At 38.5% G+C, this 21,280-nt stretch overlaps 1 protein-coding gene across 2 annotated transcripts in view; it reads left to right on the top strand.

Moving 5' to 3' along the window:
- tanc2a (tetratricopeptide repeat, ankyrin repeat and coiled-coil containing 2a) overlaps positions 1-21,280 on the top strand; it is a 155,588-nt gene that overhangs the window by 17,830 nt on the left and 116,478 nt on the right. For both annotated transcript variants that reach the window (XM_079630081.1, XM_079630080.1), the window contains one exon: positions 15,006-15,127. The gene's annotated coding sequence lies outside the window, so the exon portion shown is untranslated. The remainder of the gene's footprint in view (positions 1-15,005; positions 15,128-21,280) is intronic.

Raw genomic sequence — 21,280 nt, 5'->3', positions numbered from 1 at the left:
AACTAGCTTTATTACAAAATCCCAATTTGTACAGTAGCATTAGAGTGAGAGAAGAACTAATAGAAAAGAAGGGAAGCTAAAAGGTGAAATACAAAGGGAAAGAAGGGCAGAAGCCAAACAGAGAGAGAGAGGCACTGTTGTAAACAACCACCTTCAGGCACTCAGACACATTGTTCTGATAAAGCTCAACTGTGACGCATATTGTACATGTTTGTGTTTGTGTGTGTGTGTGTGTGTGTGTGTGTGTGACCATTTTTAAACTACGTGCCAAACCTGGAGATCCTTAATGCAGGCTTGCTAGCATTAGCCCTGGAGGCTGATAACATCTGGAGTGGCTCAAATCACCACCGTCCTCCCCCCACTTCAGACTCCAGCAGTGGAATTCCTCCCTCTGCCATGGGGGGAACGTTTAACATCTAATACCACTTGGGAATCACAGCAAAGTGGAGCATGATAGCAAACCCTATTTCAGCTCTAGAGAGCCCCTTTTGAAGTGGAAATTGTGTCCCTAGGAGTCATACGCCACCGTGGAGTGGTCAAAAGAAGTCAATGACCATTTCCACATCCTCTATTGTACTGTCATCTCTGGGTCCTTTTGAAGTGACTAATGCTTTTCGTTCTACAAATAATGGCATGAGGACATGAAAGACAAAATCTTTATGCAACGCTTTTATAGGGCACCACACTGAGACTAAAATGGTAGCATTTAAAAAGTAATGTTTTTGAGAATGATTTAAAATCAAATTTACTGTTTGTCAGCATTTTTCATTTGCTTAAGTCAATATCATGAAGGCATGATTCGTATGAGCTAAAGTTGTTAGTCCGTTATTTGTCCATCATGTCCGTCATATTATATTATTACTACTGTTCAAAAGTTTGGTGCCGGCAATATATATATATATTTTTTAAACATGTCTCTTTTGGTCTCCAAGGCTGCATTTCTTTAAATTAAAAATACACTAAAACAGTAAATATATTGTAAAACATTCCAATTAAAAATGTAACGTTTTCTATTTTAATATATTTTAAAAGTAATTTACTCCTTTGATGGCAAAGCTGAATTTTCAGCATTATTACTCCAGTCTTCAGTGTCACATGATCCTTCAGAAAACATTCTAATATGCTATATATATATATATATATATATATATATATATATCCCTTTATTGAAGACCACTTTCAACTGAATGTTTAATAAATATGGGCTGACATCCTCTGCAGAAAATAGTGTCATGAATCAAGTGAAAAGAGAGATAGAGGTGTTTGATCTGATGGCTGATGTTCCTGAGATGTGACAGCCTCTCCTTTCCTTAAAACCCTTTATTTTTGTAGGGAAGGGATGAAAAAATGTCTTTCTCTGTCTTGTTCTCTCTCACTTTCTCTCCCGGTTAGTGAGATTTGTCCTTGTGAGGGCACAGCGCTCTCCACTGTTTCAGCAAACTGTGCTGGCTAAAAATACCCTCCACCCCCTTGGCTCAGCATCTACTGCCCAGTGTGGGCTAGAGAAGGAACGAGGAAGGGAGACCAAAAGGCACTGAGGGTGGGTGAGAGATAAGAAAAGGGGTTTGAGTGAACTTTAGCTCTTTCTTTTGAGTTCCTGCTGAGATTCTTCCACCCCCAGGCATGACGGTGAATACAGGGCTATTTTTGATGGAGATTTGTCATCCTGAGAACTTTGGAACACTACAAATACATGATGTAGGTGTGTGCAGTAACTCCAGGCTAACATTATTAGCCAGGTGTAATACAACCTTTAAGTCCCAAGTAACTTTTCTACCCACACTAAATATGAAAATCATGTGTGAAGGGACCGAGCCATTCAGATTTGATGTTTAGTATGCAGCTATAGCCCCTTTCGCACTGGGTAGTTTTGGGAACTAGCCACCAGGATGGTTCCCCGATAACTAAATGTATCGCTAAGGCCACCGGCAGTAGAAACTCTAAAGCGACGTAATCTGCACTTGTTGTTGTAACTTATTTCGACGCCGCTGAAAATGCCAGAGCCTGAGCACACTGTTAAACAGATTGTAAACTAATGAAGACAGAGAATGGGAGCAGTCATGTGTAATACGTAATTAGATAGAACTGCTATACAAAGAAAGTAGACCATATGAAAAAGTATTAGTGTTTGCAGTGTGGTTAATGCCCAATGGTGCTAGCTGTGCAGAAATACATAATTATGTTTCACTTGGTCTCCTCAAAGTTGCGTTGGATTATCTCCTTGGCGTAAAGGTTATGAGTTCCATCTGTCACCGTTTTCCATGTTCGTAGAGTTAGCTAGAGTAAATAAATATATAAGCTATAATGTGTGTTTACACATCTTTTTTAAAAATGGCGGCTGCTGGTGTTTTCGGCTCAACAGCGTACACTTGCATCACTGGTAGTTCCCATTGTGCTGGGTTAGACCCTACTCTGAATTAGGAGCTATTTTAGTTCCCCCAAAATGAGTTCTAAAATCTTTCTTAGTTCCTACGGTGCGAGCACGCCAAAAAGCGAGTACTTCCGCCATTAGTTGTAGGAACTATGAAAAGGTTCCTCTGGTGTGAAAGCCCTTAATGTGTAATGGGATTTTGGACTGATTTCACAGAGTGTGACGCAACAGAATTTGATACTGAATTACTGACAAAATGTCTTGTTGCTTGTTGTGATTGGCGCTGTTCAGAAAAAAAGATATATTTTATTATCATTTAATTTTTAGACCAATCAGTAAATCAGTATCAATATAATCTGTATCAGTTTTGAATCTTGTTCTTTCTTTCAAATAATGCTGTATATTTGCTGAATCTGCAGCACCATGTCAAAATTAATTATATTGGCATTATATTACAGTTGTTAGTTCTTGTTGTTGTGGGTTTTTTTATGGAATTCACAAATTGACAATACGACAACCATTTCTTTCATGAGCCGTGTAATTTAATTCACAAGCGATCAACTCGGGTTATAAGTAGGTTCTGTTAAAGAATCGCAAACTCTCAAAAAGTTATCGAATGGAATCGGTCTACTGACTGAATCTTTCAGTGAATAAGCTACATAATCTGACTCACTTTCTGATTATGCCCCCATTAGCTCGTCCTTAACAAAAAGCAGACTTCACGGGAGCTGCTGTGCTATTCGGAAACCTTTTAGCTTTTACTGTTTTACTGTTAATGCAGGAGTATTTCAGGGCTAAATGTCCTTCAAGGTCAGAGCAGATGATGCAGAGAATCATTGGCCTGGAGGAGTGACTCCTCTTAATGGACATGCTAATGAGTCCTTAATTGAGTTGTGGAGAGACGTCTCTGTCGCACCTCTCTCCACAAATGAAGACATCTCAGGAGAGCATTCATGCGGCCTGACTCTCAGAGGGATTCCTCCTGGAGATCATCTGTGGGACAAATCTGGTTGCAAGTTAACTAAATGAATCAAGGCGTTAGTTTTAATTAAATGAAAACATGTAGACAATGTTAAGAAAATGAGTAACAAAAAAAAAAAACTTAGTTCAACTTAAAAAAAGACCCATAATGATATTTCTAATAGACTACATTTTAAATTAATTAATATTTATTTAATTTGTCAGAAAGCATATGTTTCAATTTATATGCCAAGCAAAATTAGTTAAAGGGCATTTTCTTCACATACAAAATGAGTTCCTCACAGAGCTTCGGGTGTGTCATCTTCAGGTTATTCAGGTCTTTTCAAATCATGTCTTGTCTGTATTTTTTGTCACGGGACTCATTTCCTCTCTAGATTGGTTGCTAAAAACCTGTTTTTCCTATGAATTTCATTACAATATATTTAGTATGTAGTGTAGTCACTTCCTTAATCAGAAGATATGTTGCAGTTGGTCTGGTTGTTCCATGTAGTTGCGTTATACGTTCCCACGTCTCTTACTATTATTAAAATAAGTGGATTTGTATGACTCCCTAACATAAGCTCAAATATCAACAGATGAATAGTTATGCATACCTTAATAACTAGTAGCCTGAAGTCTTAACTTTCCTTGGTTTCTTTTTAAAATAAATTATATGATTGATTAATGTGTTATTTAGCTTGTTCCGATGGGCCAAACACACACAGTATGTGAGATAAAATAAGCTTTTCACATCTACACATACCTGGAGGAGGATGAAGTTTCTAGTTTCAGAGAATTTTTGTAAACCAACCCATGACAATAGAGACTGTTCAGGCTCGGTAAAGGGAAGAGAGAGAGAATCTCACCACGTTTCTTGCCAAGAGCACTAGGTGACTGAGTTGTTATGAAATGAGTGATGGATTAGCGGTTTCTTATTACCTAAATGTGTCATCGCTGTTTATGATCCTTGCGGTTAAGGTGAAGTTCCTGCCTCCTCGACGCGTCATGACATGATATTTATTGACTGCCCTTTTCTAGAGTGGAACCATATCCTGAATTTTGTGGTAAAATGAATCTTGAATTGAATTATGGTTGTGGTTAGCTTATTTAATAGATCTTCTACTTGTAGTGTTGTTCAAGTGGTTTCTTTCATTCCAAGTAGGTGATTCTTGGCCAGAGTGAGCTGTATGGTGGCCCAGACTTAGTTAATGCCGTTTAGTTAAGTCTAGCTTCGTAAGATTACCCTACAACTGGATCAAGATCACGCGGTCCTCCTCACTTCCATCTCAGTGACCTTTGACCTTCCCTTTGCACATACAACAGCTCCAAGGGTGACCTACATTGTCATTCAGAGCTGGGTGTGAAATTGCAATTTTCCGCCTGGTTGATGCAGTAATGAGAAATTGATGTAATGAGACAGCATTTAGGAGGAGGAGAACTCTTTTCCAAATGCCACACTTTCAGTGTCTTTTGTTTCTTAAAGACCTCCATACGTTCACACTGCAAACCTTAGGGTTCAATTCTGATTTATTGCCCAGATCCGTATATTTTTACATTATTATTATTTTTATGTGGCCATTATCAGATTCGAGTGTGAACAGATCACACGGGATCACACATCACGAGATTATAAAGTAGTAAACACGGAGGTTACTGAAGTCAGCATTTACGCGCTCATTTATAAGGTTATGTGCTGCTGAAGCCAGTGAATTTGTGTGCAAGCGATAAAGAACCTCACCGTCCCTCCACTGACTAACTTCGCTGTGCATATTCACAGAGTGACCAAAGAACTACCGGTATGTAAATTTTTTAGGAGTAATTCCCATCAGCGCAGAATTGTGACGAATGTCGCTCTAGTCTAGAGTGACATTAAAGTCGCATTAATTCCGATATGACTGTTCAGACTGAGGTCGCATTGCTAAACATCAGACCTGGATCGGATTTAGGACCTCTTATTGAAGTGGCTCAAATCAGAATGAAAAAGATCAGATTCCATGTGGTTTATGCTGTTCACACTGTTATGAAATAAACAGATCCGAGTCAAGTATTATCAACAACAAAAAAATCGGATTTGGGCCACTTTTGCCTGCAGTCTGAGCGTAGCCCTCTTTGTTGCCCTGTTTTTCACTTCACCTTTTTTTTTAAGTATCTGCTAAAAAGCTATTTCTGAAGCAATTCATATATAACATTAATGGCTTTTTCTTCTGTAATACTGCTTAGTGCCATCACCTGGACAGGACAGCAGTTGGATCTTTGGTAATTTGTTGTTTATACAGTAATTACCTTTGTTCCATGTCACCTGTGTTTAAATGTCAAATTAGGCAGCACATTTTGTGTGTGTAATATTCAGAACTCCACAGCTTTTTGACAGTATAATGACAGCTCCTCTCAAATGTTTTAATGGGATGAATGCAATGTTTTGTAGGGTGGAGTTTTAGTGTGGTTTAATTAATGGTTCATAAGATCCCAAGTTAAAGCTTGTGATGGCACAGATGGATGTAAAGCACAATTTTGTTTGTCCTACCGAACTGATGATCTGAAAGATCTGGATTAATTGTCTCAGGGCATTGTGGCCTGGCGGGTGTCCTTTTGAGTCCCCCTTAACCTTGAAAGGATGACTGGTTTGCGAGGGTGGATTTGGTTTGATTCAACATGCACTCTCTGCACGGGAACTGGACAAATGTTGGCCATCTATGTCATGTTTGCAAATGAAACGAAGAATATATTTCAGAATAATATTTCAGATGTAAATTCTCATCATGATTTACCGATTACTTTTTTTTCCCTCAGCACTTTTGAGGATGAACTTGCAGTTTACAGGCTATTAATCATGGATTAAATAATGGGATACAACTGGAAATGTACAATTAGCATTTGAATTCAAAGTACCAGTCAAAAAAACATCTGTAATGGTTGTAGTTTTTATTTAATTTTTTCCAGCTGTTTTAGCTCTTTGCGTTCAGTCTTGTTTTTTCTGTTTTTGAGAGCAAAGGGGCTGATGTGTAGCATGTCATAGGAGTGTAGTGAAGTGGCCCCCTCTTACCCTTGCCTGGGGTGTTAAAGTCCGTAAACCCACAAGCCTCAAGCCACAGTCTGGGCCCTAAAATACAAAGCAGATCGGGTTGTTTTTAAAAGTGGGATATGAAGCCATGATGTAGCTGGCGAAATGTGTGTGTGTGTGTGTGATGATTGTGGATGCTCATAGTGGCCTACTGGGCAGCCAATGTAATGTTGTTTTTGTTGTGATAAATGTGTTTAGCTCTAGGGACAGTGGCCAGGGAATTTGTCACTGCTGTTTTGTTGTTGGGAATAAGATTACTTGTTGAACTTGTGAGGAAATTACAGGTTTTGTAATTGAGTATCCTACATGACAAAATACAGAATGCTTAGTTTATAGATTTGAACCTGATAGATATGTGGACTCATATGTTTTTCATTGTAATATCTGGCTGACAGGGTCTCTTTTTATGAACTTTGTGTCAACCTTGATTGATTGACTGTATTTTCGAGGACTGTTTCTTGTTGTATTCTTGTAGTTTGCTTCAATATTATAAGTCAATTTTGACTCCTGTGTTTATTAGGCAAACTCACCCATAAGATTTCTATCGGAGTCTTTTAGTGAGGAATCGGACAAAATGTAAGGTGGACACAGGTTTATGGAACCTGTGTGTCCTGTTATTGTAGTTAGATTTCATATAACTTCATATTACAATTTCACATAACTGGACTATAGGTCTAGTTTTACAAAAACTGGCAATTTTATCATAAATATGAACATCTTTTGATGCCCTTTATAACTTCTAGGACCTATTATGTTGTTGTTTTTTTCAAGTTTTTTTTTAATGTTGCTGTTTGAGCATAAAAAAGGTCTGCAAAGTTAAAAAGCACAAAGTCATCACAGAATTAATCTATGTATAAGTAAGCACTGTTTCTGAACTCCCTGAAACGCCTCAATTGTAGTCTTAAGTTTTCTCCTGGGAACATTCACTTCACAATATTCCTCATTTAAATAATTCCCCCCAAGGCATACACAAAAAAAGGGGCGAGGCCTGCTTGACCAATCACAACACACTGGTCCAGCTGTCCAATCAAGAGCACATTGCACTTTTCAGAAGGAGGAGCTTCACAGAGGCCGAAATTAAAGAGAGCGTTACTGATAGACTGGGAAGAGAGGTGCTGCAAAAATGTAAAATATGTGAACAATGTATTTTTGATCAAGCATGGAAAACTATTCAAGTAGACCACAAAATCAAGACTTTGTAAATTTGCATATGGCCTCTTTAAGTATGATTTTGACATGATCGGTTGTTTCCATTTTTAGTGATTTGGTGTCCATCACCTTGTCTGAAATTCAAGGCAGCTGTTTGTGCATGTTAAAGGCTCCATCGGCCTCGCATATCCGACAAAAGATAGATAGACTGGTGAGTGGTGATGCATTTTTCCATCCTTTCCTCCCCTACTTCCCAACATGCTGTAATCAAGATTTATCAGATCTGAGGCAGATGGTTTTGCAGGATGCCAGTCGCCGCCCCCCTCCCGACCTTCTTGCTGGATCCTGAGCCCTGGGCCCAAGTGTTTGTCTAGACTTGAGATATCCGCCTCATCTAGGAATGACAGCAACCCCCCCTCATTCACCTCCAACCCTGCATGTCCCAGAGGAATTAGGGTCATCCATCCTCGAGTACCCCATCCCCATGTTGCTAAAAGTATCTCAACACATGGCAGAGCTTTTTGTAGAACTGCATTCTGCTTTGTGGGTTCCTCAAAATCTCAAAAAATCCATAGCAACAACACTTTTCTTTTTTTATATACTTCTGATAATGGCAGCACATTCTAAAGCCAGCACAATGTCATAGTCCTCAAGGGTTTCTAAGTGCTTTTGGAAAAAAAAACGTTCATACAATGAATGCCTGGAGTAATGAGATGAGGCCGTATTTTAATTTAAACCACAAGACTTGAAAAGGAAAAAAAGGGCAGGCATGACACGCTCTCATTATCAGCTGGCTCGTGAATTGGCCGTAGCAAGTGGCGAGACACGTGTCCCCTCTCTTTGTTTAGTCGGAGCCTGAATTGGCGCCTTGGATGGGACCTATTCATGGCTGGACATAAGGCCGCCTTTGAGAGCGGTGGCTTGCTGGCCCTCATTATCCTTATTGTTGCATTCCATTACACCTCATTTTTTTTCATCCCACTTCAACAGGGACTTTGGACAAAGCCTGCAGTGTGAGGGGGAGCAGTCAAACCAAAAAACAGCAGAACTTCGAAGGTTAAGGAATTGTTAAACGCCGTCTGTCAGAGGATCTCATTATCTATACGCTATCACATTAATGCATTTCAGAATCTGATAATATAGTATTATATTAGGCAGCCAGGTAATATAATCCAGACTATATTCCTTTCTAGCTATTTGATATCCCGTAGATGGAAGAACTTTGCTAGAGAAGTCCGCTATTGTGAGTCATAGTGTTTAGACTCGCAGTGTGTGTGCCTGGCTATCGTGTCTGGAAAGTTGTTTATGGCTTGTCTTGGTGTATTTGGATTGTGGGCAGGGTCAAACTCATTAAGAGCCTGTTGTAGATCCCTTCAGCCATCATCCATTATCAGTTTTTCTATTATATTTCAAATGTATTTTTCCCTATTTTAATCATTTGTTCTAATACAAGTGCCACTAATTGACTATTATATTAATTACATAGTTATATTATTAGTAAAAATGAACATCCAACAAGACTACATTTAACTAAACTTTCAACTCTTGTCTCTTTCTCTCTCCCGCTGTTTTCATGCCACTTCATGCGTCACCGAAATATCTGTTCTTCTCACCGCCCAAATCTAGTAGTTAACTCAATCTATGTGTTGACTCTTCACATAATGGCGGTTTTGTTCCTAACATCTCTCTGAGTGAATTTACATGTGACCGATTTCTCATTCTTTCTGCCTACGTACTGAGGTCCATTACGTCGCCTGTGTAGGAGTGAAGGGCTGCCCTTAGACAACGTGAACAATCTCCCTATCCCTTCGTCCACCCACTCCTCTCCGTTTGACTAGAGGGACAGTCGGATACGGGGCGGCAGCATACCAGATGTTGTTTTAGTAATTCTGCTGAAATGAGAGATGTTAGATACCTGCTGTCTGATTGTATCCCCTACATGGATAACTACAGCACTGCCTTTGATAGTATCTGATGACAGGCTAACTTAACTGTCACTCAAGCCCTGATGCTGATCACGGCTATAGCAATTGGACTTGGATTAGATTATTTGAGTGTCAGAAGGTTAGATCAAGCTGGCTTGCAATCTGCAAGTCCTCTTATCTTGGTCAGGCACTGTAAGAGGAAAAGAAGTGTGCTTTTCTTTTTTTCTTTTTTTTTGTGAGTGAAAAAAGCATTACTGATAAAGCATAACAGGCACGAGGCATCCTTTGATTTATAGTGCATATGTTCTTATTTGCCTGCTGATTGTGTGTCTGCCTTGTTACCAGGGAGATCCTCATTATATATACATATTTTATATATGCTCCGTAACAGAAAAATATAAACATCAAAGGATTTTTATAATCCGATCAGTGCTGAGGCTCACAGAAGATGCTTTTGTTGAACACCTTACATATAGTTATCTCTCGATCTATCTTGCTCAATGAAATGCAGAGGAAAGATGTAGATGCCCTGATCAACAGGGAAATGTGACAACACCCCAGGTGGGTGTTTTGTCATGTTGTGTTTTGTCTGTGTAGAACTTGTGGATCATCCACTAACATACTGCCCCTATGGCTTGTGGTTTTTCTTTAGCTCTGGCACAGCTATGCAAAGTTATTTTCATTTTATTTTTTCTTCTTCTTTTTTTTACAATTGTTATTTTTACTATTTTACATTCACTTTTATTGTGTTCATTATCTTATTTAATAGTATCTTAATTTATCCACTTGAGTACCATGGTTTGGTGCGTCAGAGCATGTGCATTAACCGCTAGTTCAAACCTCAAAATTGTATGAATCTATTGGTGTTGTACAATGACCCACATTAGCTGCTTTCTCCTTTCTCCAAACGTTCACACAAGAGCTGAAAGAGAGGAATCTGCATGATGCCGAGGCTTGGATATGCTTTCCCATCTTGCCAATTACATTCTGCTACATGTTGCTCAGAATGCTTCAAGTCTCACTGAAGCGGTTGATGTGTGTCTATTTGTGTGGTTGTGAATACATGTTCTACGCTTTAAAAGGGCCATTTGTTTTCATGTTTACAAGTACATGCATATGCTTATATGGAAAATGACTGAGTGAGAGCATGTGGGTCGCTCTATTCCTCCCTCAGTTGCAGTTTTAATGTGCTTTATTGGAATTGCACATAATTGTACATTCATTTTGTATTGCGGTTGAGCCACCACTGCACTCTGTTTAGTCGTCACTGCGTCATCTTTTGTTTATCAGTATCTCTGAAAAGCCTGCATCAAGCGGCGTCTTGTTTAAAAACAAATCCGCAGTAAAATGAAGTGAACAAACGAACTGTGTTTTACTGACTAGATCTGGAACTTTGTTAAAAAAATAAAAGTTCGTTTATGCTTTCTTAATTTTAGGATCATAAGGAAGCCAATGCAAAGACTGTGGCAACTCAAAGACTAAAGACAATTTGGCAGTGCAAAACATCTTGTAATCCTCATTATAGTCCTTCACGGCTATTGCGATCTCAAAATTCCGGCCAGTTGGTAATACCTAGAATATCAAAATCGACTGCTGGCAGTAGATCCTTTTCCTATTTAGCACCAAAACTTTGCAACAATCTTCCTAACATTGTCCGGGAAGCAGACACACTCTGTCGGTTCAAATCTAGACTAAAATTACATATCTCTTTGGCCTAGCATTCACATAACCCATCATAGACTTCTATAACTCAATGTTAGGCTGCATAGATTAGATCAGCCGGAACCGGGAACACTTCCCATAAATCCTGATGTACTTGGTACATCATAAGAAGGATAGCGTCTACGCTAATATTAGTCTCTCTGGTTATCCCGAGGTTCACCGCAGTCCGCCGGATCCAGGCCGTATCCAGATCTGATGAAGGACCTTCGCCAGGACGACGACAACGTCGTCCTGAAGTGTCAACCAGTCTCTCCCCTTTGAAGGCCTCCCTCCCTTCCTTTTATCTCTGTACAGATTAAACGTTGTCGGGATAATTCCGGTTCACGTGGCTATGCGGAAGTGGTTTAAAAAAAATAAAACATTCTGTATTCTACATTTTTCAAGGCTTGTACCTTGGAACTTACTTCATGGTTTGCGTTCTGGAGACACCAGACACTTTTTTTGTGCAAATGAGCGGCCGGATCGCATTATGGGTTTTCTGTTAGAACGGTGTCGTGTTAGCGCCCCCTAAGTTAATAACTAATGATCGTTGCGACGGAAGTGAATCAATCAAATCTAACTTTAGCTGGACAATAACTTTAATCTAGAGCTGCTGTAAAGCCAAAACAATCGCTGTTACTTTAATTTCCTATTATCACTGTAAAGCTGCTTTGATACAATCTAGGCCTATATTGTTAAAAGCGCTATATAAATGAAGGTGACTTGACTTGACTACAACATAAAGTACACAGTCATTCCTCAAACATGAATTTTGAAGCCTTTTTTAAAACGGCAAGTTGCTAATAAGTTGCTACATAATGAAAATGTAGACTCAACCACATTGTCATTACTGAAAAAAACATGACATTTTCTTTGTTTTGTCTCACTTTCTAAATGTTCAGACAGCATCTGGCTAAACTATACATTCAGTTTACCCACTCAAATTTCACACCCTGTATACATGTTGTATACATATTGTATACACAAATGTACATATTGATGTTCGTATCTTTCATAAACTGCAGATCCCTTTATTTTGAAAAGCAACTGTTCTTTATCTTCTCAACAAAGGTGCTGATGACATTGGCAGATGTCACCCACACACATGGTCTGCAGGTAATGTAAGGTGCGTCTCATCTGTCGGGCCTCGTGTTTTGGCTATGGTTTGCAGTATCAGTGTCCCTTCTCCATGCTGTAAGGGGTTCAGGTATCACCCACACAATACACACAACAGAGCCGTATATCAGCACAGAAAGATGAGAAGTTTGTTTGCCCACTGCGCACCAGAGCCTCCGACAGCTGTCTGGAAGATGCATTTGTAAAAAATAATAATGATAATTTAAATTGAGAAAAGCAGCAAAATTACTTGAAGTTGAAGATCTATGTAATCTCTGCACCACTACTACCACCACAAAGCAGTTACAAACACAATAAGTTGCTTATTGTGCAAACAAACAGGATTGTTTGCACACATGATTCATAAACACTCCCCCATCTGCCATTGGTCAGTCAAACCACTTAGCCCCATCCAAGCCTCATTCCATTGGTTCAGCCAATGTTGCTGTTGTCGGGCTGGATGTGAAGCTCAAACAAACAGCAATGTTTTGATAGCGCCTCAGAGACCGAGTATTTAGACGTTATGGGGGGAATAAAATAACAAAGGCTTATTTATATTATATTTAATAAGCATTCACACGTATTGTACCTATTGTAACAGGTATTGCGTGCCTTAAGTTATTTTATAGTGTAATTTATATTGTAGTTATTGATTTGCCATAGACATGTAAATGTATTTTCATGTTTGTATTTTAATGCTTCTTTTACATCTTGGCCAGGGGACTACAGATGAAAAATAGCCTTTTGGCTAATTCTGGATTTTTTTAAACCATTTTGGTTCATGTGTTTTTTTTAATTACACTGCCCCCTCTTAAATAAACTAATAAACTAAACTAAACATCAAAAAGTCTTATAACATTTGTGAATATGAAACATCTGAAGAATATGTAAGTGGTGTTTGCTAGTGCAAAGTTGCTAACACAATGCTAGGTTGTTGTGGGTGGTTGTCAGGGCATTTCTATACGATTGTCAGTGTTCTGAGGGTTTTTTGGGTTGTTGCTAATGCTATTACTTACTGGCCCAAGTGAAAAGGGGGATTCAGACCTTAAGTATTTGAGTGCTCAACGCAAGGTCACTGGAAAAACATGTCTGTGGTGACATTTCTGCAAAAATTATAATGCGTTGCTTCTTGTTTGTTGTATACCTTCATAGTGAAATGTCCAATGTCTGTTTAATTTTATCCAAAACCGGTGAATGTGATCCTGGCAGTGTTTTATAATGTGGTTGCTTGTTACATATGGCAGTTTGGAAATTTAAATGAAGTGTTAAAAGGTTAATATAATGTTATACTATTATAACAATTATTATTATTAACAAAAGCAAACGTAAAACAAAACAGATTTGCTGATGCAACCATGCCATTTTTTTTCTTTCTACAAGACTTTGAGCTCTTTCATCATGACTTGTGTTTCACGGGTCTTGAACCCGAGTGCTCTACATCCCAAATGCAATGCTGTAAAAGCAAGTTTACTACATCAGAATGCAAACCTCAGAATTGATTAATATACAAATCATGCACAATGGTAAAAGTGTTTTGTGGCCATAACATTTTATTGTGCGAGTAACTGCGAACGTCTTCATTAACTCTATCCCCGCCAGCGTAAAAAAAACAAAAAAGTTGCCAGCCACCACCAGCATGTTTGATAATTTTCACAAAAATTTCATAGCCCCCAGAATATTTTGTTGTATGAATATCTAAACATGCAAAATATCAAAAGTAAGAACCGAGCCTCTGCTTTTAGACAAAAAATAACGTACTATTCTAGCTAAATGCAGTGTGTTTTTGTCAAAGACTACATCTGGATCGGATTCAGAACCTAGATGTAGTAAATCGCGTCCATCGACACCTATAATGCTTGCACAGTCTTATACCTCGTTCTGGGTCGACGTGTCAGTAACGTTAGGTAGTTTTAATATGCTGTTTAATGTTGATGATTGTGTTATTTTACACATGAATCTGCGTACGTATGCAACCGCTTGTTTCCGCTTCCTCTTCACATGTCTTTCTGATCAGGAGACTCTGTACTCTTTCAGAAGATGTGTAATAGTGCCCCCCTACCATATAACAGTAAAAACACGGACAATCTGCCCCTGTAATCATAATTTGTGTGTAAAGTATTAAAAGTTGGTGTTTTACAGCCACTAGTGTTCATTTTTAGATGGAAACTGTAGTGAATTGTAGATATACCGGTAGGTACATTTTCTAGAGTTTTGAAAAATGTAAGGTTGAGGCACGTTTGTTCACTGAGTCTAGCTATGTCCTTAATACTAATAGTGTTGCTTGCCTTGGGTAACTATGCCAACAGATAATTGATGCTCTGTTTGCTTTGTGGTGTTTTTATGTCAAAAAGTTGGCAGCTGTTCTACTCTCATATTCCACCTCTCTCAACCCCCCACCCCCCCTCACTCTTTATTCTCGTCTCTAGAGAGAAAGTAGGCTCCCATGTGTGCAGACGTGTAAATGCGCATGTTGTGTGTTAATTAAATTGCATGTGTAGTGTTCCATGTTTTTAGCGCTATGAAGGCTACACATAGACTCCCTCTTCCCTAGGAGCCTTCAGCAACATGCCGCTGAAGGTGCCGGTGGGATTTGTGGGTATATACATAGCTACATGCTAGTTTGTTTGGCTCACGGTAGGGTCTGGAAAATGACGGCCACTGTTTTTGTTATCATGCTTCTGATGTGCTGCTTTTCTTTTCTTTGTTTCTGCCTCTTATACAGAGCTGCTGAGGTTTAAATCATAAGGAGATGGGACTTGGGATCCTGCCCACTGGAGAACGATTCCAACTCGACCCCCATAGCTGTGACCGGTTTGCTGTGAGGCCCTGTACCTCCTTCTAATGGTGAGTTGACTTTCACTGTCTTTATGGGAAAAACAGGTTTGTACAGCAAGGAATCAAGAATGGATCCCAATGGTTTTTGTTTACTGGCAGTCTTGTAGATTGGATGGTTAAATAACTTATCACTTCCAAGGTTTTAATGCATAAAGCATTTGCTTGTCATGGATATTTCTGGAAAGTTGTCAGGCTTAATGTTCCACCATCGCATCCTAACCAGTTGTGTAGTTTTCAGCAACATATAATTTGTCTGTCCATGCTAGAAGCAAAAAGGACTTCATGTGTAACACAGTTGATTGCAATGAGATTTCATCGCAATCCAGTATGACTCCAGCGCTTTGAAAGTATCTTTATGTGCAAGTCAAACCCAATAGCCTCAGAGAAACTGTTACAGATTACAGCTTGGACTTGGAAAAGGTGCACATTTAAAAATGTGAAATCTTCTTTACCGTGGCTATGCATGGAGTCTCAACTCAAGAGGTAATCTGCTGAAGCCATTTAAATTCACTATCTCCTCCATCCAAAAATTGTTCTCTATGCAGCCAATGAATAGTAACTGATCCTCTGACATCAAATCTGGCAAAGACAAAAGCAGCTATCATTATTCCATATGTCACAGTTTTACAATCCTTCTATGGTTCTGTAACAATTACATGGCTGTTTTGCTATAAACTAAAGTGTGCATGCCAATTCCAACCATTCTTTAATGACGCTTTTCCTTTTAGTTGGTTTCTTAAGTTTTTGCAGCCACTCTAACTTTCGAAGTAACACACTAAGTTACTTGACAAGACTTCTATACTTACTTGACGAGTTTTTTGTACCCTCCCTGACCCCTTAGTTTGCAAAAACGAGGCCTTGCTTTCTGTCCGTAAAGCACATCTTTGCTGTGTCCGCTCGGGCCCCATCTAATTATCCTAGTGGCTGTCCATCCGTGAAATAGGCATTACACTGTGAAACTGAGCCAGTGTAGCTTTCCTCTGAACAATCGTGATAGCTTAGCAACAATGCGGCAGCCTATAATGACCATAACAACAGCAAGGGCACACCAGAGGATTATGGGGGATTATTACCTTTGATCTGCTCCAAAACAGGATGGGCAGAGAGTTGGGGGAGTTATTAGGAAAGAGGCAAGTTTATTCGTTCTCCCTTTTTTCTTCTTTTCGACGTAGCTGGTAAGAGAAGATTGTTGTTTGTTTCTTAAAGCAAAGGTGGCAGAAAGAATGAAATGTAGTGATGAAAAGCAAGGAGTCGGGAGCAGGATGCAATGGACTCGGTGTTCAATGTCCACCAAGTCATGTTTTATTAAATCTTATTTGTTATTTGCAGGTCGAGTTCAAAGCATGAACTAGTGTGGGCTGTTTTAGGGACGGTAAGAAACGGACTTGGCCAGCAACCTTAAAGAACAGCATTTCTCTAGGACAAATCAAATAATCCACACTTGCCTAATACATGTTTAGGGGTGATTAATTGTTCTCGGTTAGAGCTGCAGGGTGTCAAAGACACAGTTCAAGGGCTCTTCAATGTCGTAGAATCCCGAATGAGCAATTTGAATCACACAGTCCCAGCGCTGGGATCACAGTGTCACTCTTACACTTTCTGGGTGATTCTCATCAAAACTGCCAAGAAATGTCCAGCTATATGTCTGTCTGTCTGTTAGGCCAGGGGTGCAACGGTTCAAATTGCTCACGGTTCGATTTTAGGGTCACTGTTTCGGTACGATTCGGTATGTACTATGTTCAGGGAAAAAAGGACTACCGTCAAATAAAAATAAAGAAAATAAGAACAAATAGATACAGTAGATCAAAGATACAAATCAAATAAACAGTGGTTTTTCAGGTAGGTCTAACATTAGTTTTCAGGTACAGAAATTGAATAAAGTTATCAAGTAAGGAATAATTGACAACAGGCCGTTGAATTATTAGAAAAATAATGCACACCCGAGGTGGTAATGCGGTCACGACGCGAAGCGGAGTGGCCGTTACACCTCGGGTGTGCATTATTTTTATAATAATTCAACGGCCTGAAGTCAATTATTCCGCTTATACTACAGTTACCACACCTCGAAATATTGTTCAGATGATGTATTTCAAGACGTTTGTAAAGTTTTTGTCATTAAAACGCTCTTGTATGTAGGACTAATTCCTTGCGCATCTAAACCCATGCTCCGTTGCTAATTCCAAAACGTCATTTTAGAGTTAGTAACAGAGGTTTGAGCCGCTGATAGCAGAGTAATGCTGGACACACTTGACCACTAGAAACTTTCTCTGACTGTGAATGCAGCAGATGTTAAACACCGCTGTGAACACAGACTGAACGCGCTGAAAACGCGTGCATGATCAGTCATATCAAATTACATTCATAACCGGCCTTACAGTAAGTGTGTCCCCGGCTTTATGCAGTTATTAATGCAGTTATGAGAGAGAGAGAGAGAAGCATGTGCGTCAATATTATTATTTATTTATTTATTCAATTCGTTTTAATTAATTCGTTCATTCTTTTTTTCTATTAGTGACAGTAGAATAGCCTAATAAATGAAACACAAAGCCCTTTTAACAAGTAGCTATAGGCCTATCAATAATTATTTATTTGTTATATTATTTGCAATAATTACGAAAACCCGTGCAGCAGGACTGCAGGACTATCAATTTATTTAAATATTCAGTTTAATTTTCTATTGATTATATATAGGACTATACTTTATTTATTAAAATTAAATTGCATGTTTCCATTGATTTGTGAAGTTAGACATTGAAAATTGCAATCAAGCGCATGGGGCTGCATGGTTTTTCTTGTTATGAATTGTATCCTATTTTCCGTTATTACAGTTAACTACGCGTAGTGATATGGAACTGTAATGCGGTTAAGACCTGCCGGAACTACTTTAGCCGTGCGTTTCCCTGAAAATAATTGCACACCTCGGAACGTTCGTCAACCAATCAGATTCAAGCATTCAACGGCCCTGTAGTATAAATGTAAAATAACATTGCATATTTGATTCTATAAATTGAAGATTAATCCTTATTAAAGTTACAAAATATTTTCAATCTAGAGCAGGGAAGTCCTTGTCTTTTGTAGTTTGATTAACATTAAAAACACATACAGTAGGAATATTAGCTTGCTGTCAATTGAAGATATAATGCACTGATACTGTACACATTTCTGGACTGTTCCATTCACGTAAGACTTCACCAACTATGTCTGCTAGAATATTCACCAAGATGGGCATGTTGACAGAATTTTGACTTGAAAGAGGACTCAGTATTTGTGCGCTGTCTGAGACGCGGGTTTGTGCTCTTCAGATGAGCACACACACACACACACACACACACACACACACACACACACACACACACACGCATGGTCATTTTCAATAAACCATATTATAGATGCGTCGTCAGATTTAAGATGAACCGCGGTAATCATAAGTGCTTGCCGAATCGTGGGTGGGGAGCGGTACTGTTCGATTTTTACAGAGAATGTTACTCACGTTCTGTCTGTCTACCTATCTGTCTATGTATGTGTCTGTCTGAGCAACCAAGTAACCCACCAATATATTCATTTTAATGCAGGATTGATTTTGTATTGCTTAGATTACTGAGTGAGTATCATTAAACATGTATCTGACAAATTTAGGTGCAAAACAGGACCGCTAGAAACAGATGCTGTTATTAAAAATCACTGATTAAGTTTGGAGCAAACAAATGGTGCATTAGGGCCATCCAAAAAGGGACATCAGTTGGAAGATTTTTCTTGTTTTTAACACCAGCCAACATGTAAATATTGAGTGGCTGGAGTTCTATCCGCTCCTGATGATTTGTAGATATCTGTGCCATGTGTTCAGTGTTGAAACAAACAGCATGGACCCTTTGAGATGTCTCATTTTAGAAAACCCCATGGTGCTCCTGCTCATGCAAGACAAGCACCACCTGCGATCTGATCTCAAAGACTTTTTTTAAGGCAGGACATCTGTTTCAGCTGTCTGTTGCTACTAATTTATTTTAATTTTAAAGATGGATCAATGTTTATTGCATTAATAAAGTGAACTATATTTTGTTTTGATGCTGCAAAGATGATTTAGGCCTGAATTTTTTGGATGGGTTATCACATTTGTTTTTCTGATGTTTGGCTATTTTTAAAAAGACTTGGTGTACTGTATACTCCACAATATAGGCTATATGTATACAATTAGGGGACAAATTGCATGATCTTGACACGTTACATTTAATTTTGTTGAGAAAATATCTCAAATCATTTTGTTATCATTTCAGAAAATGTCTGCACTTTTGACAGGTCAAATCATGTGTGAAGAAAGATATTCTTCACTCATTATTACACTAGAAATCCAATATTGAGCACATATTACTTCACATATTGCCATTGATAGCAGGTAATCCATGTGTTCTAAAGAAAAGTTGCACCATTTTTAGTTTGCATACTGTACACTGCAGAAGTAGTAGTAGTAGTAGTAGTAGTAGTACTATCTGCTACTACATTATTATTAACAAAGCCTCTATTCCACAACAGGTGGTGATAACTTTAAAGAGGGAGGCTTTATCCAATCAGGTTTTTATACTACGATTTTTCAAATTTGTAAATAACACCATTTTTCTACATCAAAATTTCACTTTTGATTGAATGTGTTACTTGCTGTTTCTTTGTAACTGTTAGTGAAATTTTCCTAGCAATGTCTTTGAAAAAAATGGTGTAGAATATGTTTTTCACTGTGTACTGTCAAAATGAGCTGGGGTTGATTGATTAATCACCGGACTTTGCATAATGCTGCTTCTGTTTTTAGGATCAAGACCCTAACCATTCCTTCTAAAGGAAGGGAATATTATCACATCAGTTCTGTTTGCCCAAAGTTGCTTTACAAATTCAGTATAACATTGAAGTGGATATCTGTGGAGAATTTCGAGGGTTTCTTGTATTTGTCATTCCGGGGATTCAGCCTCTGCTTTATCAGTGTTGGTCGATTAGATGCAGAGCGTTGAAGCCTCCATCTGTTTACCCAGAAGCACTCAGGCGTTGGAGTGTTGATTAGCTGGGTTATTTGACATGGTTGCGACAGCTGCTGGACAAGGAACAACTTTGATCGACAGAAACCCTCCATTCCTCTATGGTCTGATGTTTTATTCTGCTCTCTAACATGGTATCATTTGTTTGATTGACCAGTAGGGCCCTTCTACTGTAATAAAGAGCTGCCTCTTCCTGGGTGTCTTTATTTCCAGCTGTACTGTAGTCTCAGCCTCAGATTGCTCACCCACCCATGAGAAATAATTTTTTGGTTGTCCAACAAAAGGCATTAAAGTTGGGTAATGACATGGGTAATGACAAGGCAATATATTTAAAATACACCCATTTATATTAATATTCATATATCAATAGTACACTAGTACCGTTCAAAAGTTTTGGGTTGGTAAATTTTTTAAAAGGCTATGTTTACCAAGGCTGCATTTATTTGATCAAAATACTAAGATTAATTAATTAGTTAAAATAGCTGTTGTCCATTTTCATATATTTATGTAATATAATATCATTTTAATATATTTGAAAATGTAATTTATTTCTGTGTTGTCAAAGGTGAATTTTCAGCGTCATTACTTCAGTCTTCTCTTCAGTGTCACATGATCCTTCAGAAATCAGTCTAATATGCTGATTTGCTGCTCTAGAAATAATTCTTATTATTATCAATGTTGAAAACAGTTGTGCTGCTTAAATATTTTTGTGGAAACCATGAAACGTATATATTTTTTCAGGATGATGAATAGAAAGTCCATAAAAACAGCATTTATTTGAGGCAACGTATTACAATTAGGTCCCATTAGTTAATGTTAGTTAATGCATTAGTAGGCCTTGTACACAATAATACGTTTTTGTTTGAAAACGTATCTTTTTCTCTCCATTTTGGCTTTCCATCCACACTAAGACGCCATTTTTATCAACGAAAACACTCTCCAAAGTGGATACATTTGAATAAGTTTTCAAACACTTCCGTTTTCACAGTCAACGCAAAAATGGAGGTGTTTGAAAACTGACGTATTTTAGTCATGTGACGCATATTGAACCCATAGCAGATAACAGGCAAAATACCGGTATGAATATCTTTTCACTTTCACACGGTTGCTAAAATGTTACTTTGCACACTCTTCATATCACAGT

Source organism: Phoxinus phoxinus (genome assembly GCF_949152265.1).
Source record: "Phoxinus phoxinus genome assembly, chromosome: 1".
NCBI classification, from domain to species: Eukaryota; Metazoa; Chordata; class Actinopteri; order Cypriniformes; family Leuciscidae; genus Phoxinus; species Phoxinus phoxinus.
Note: the sequence above shows the minus strand (reverse complement) of the source record. Positions and strands in the feature narration are given on the sequence as shown.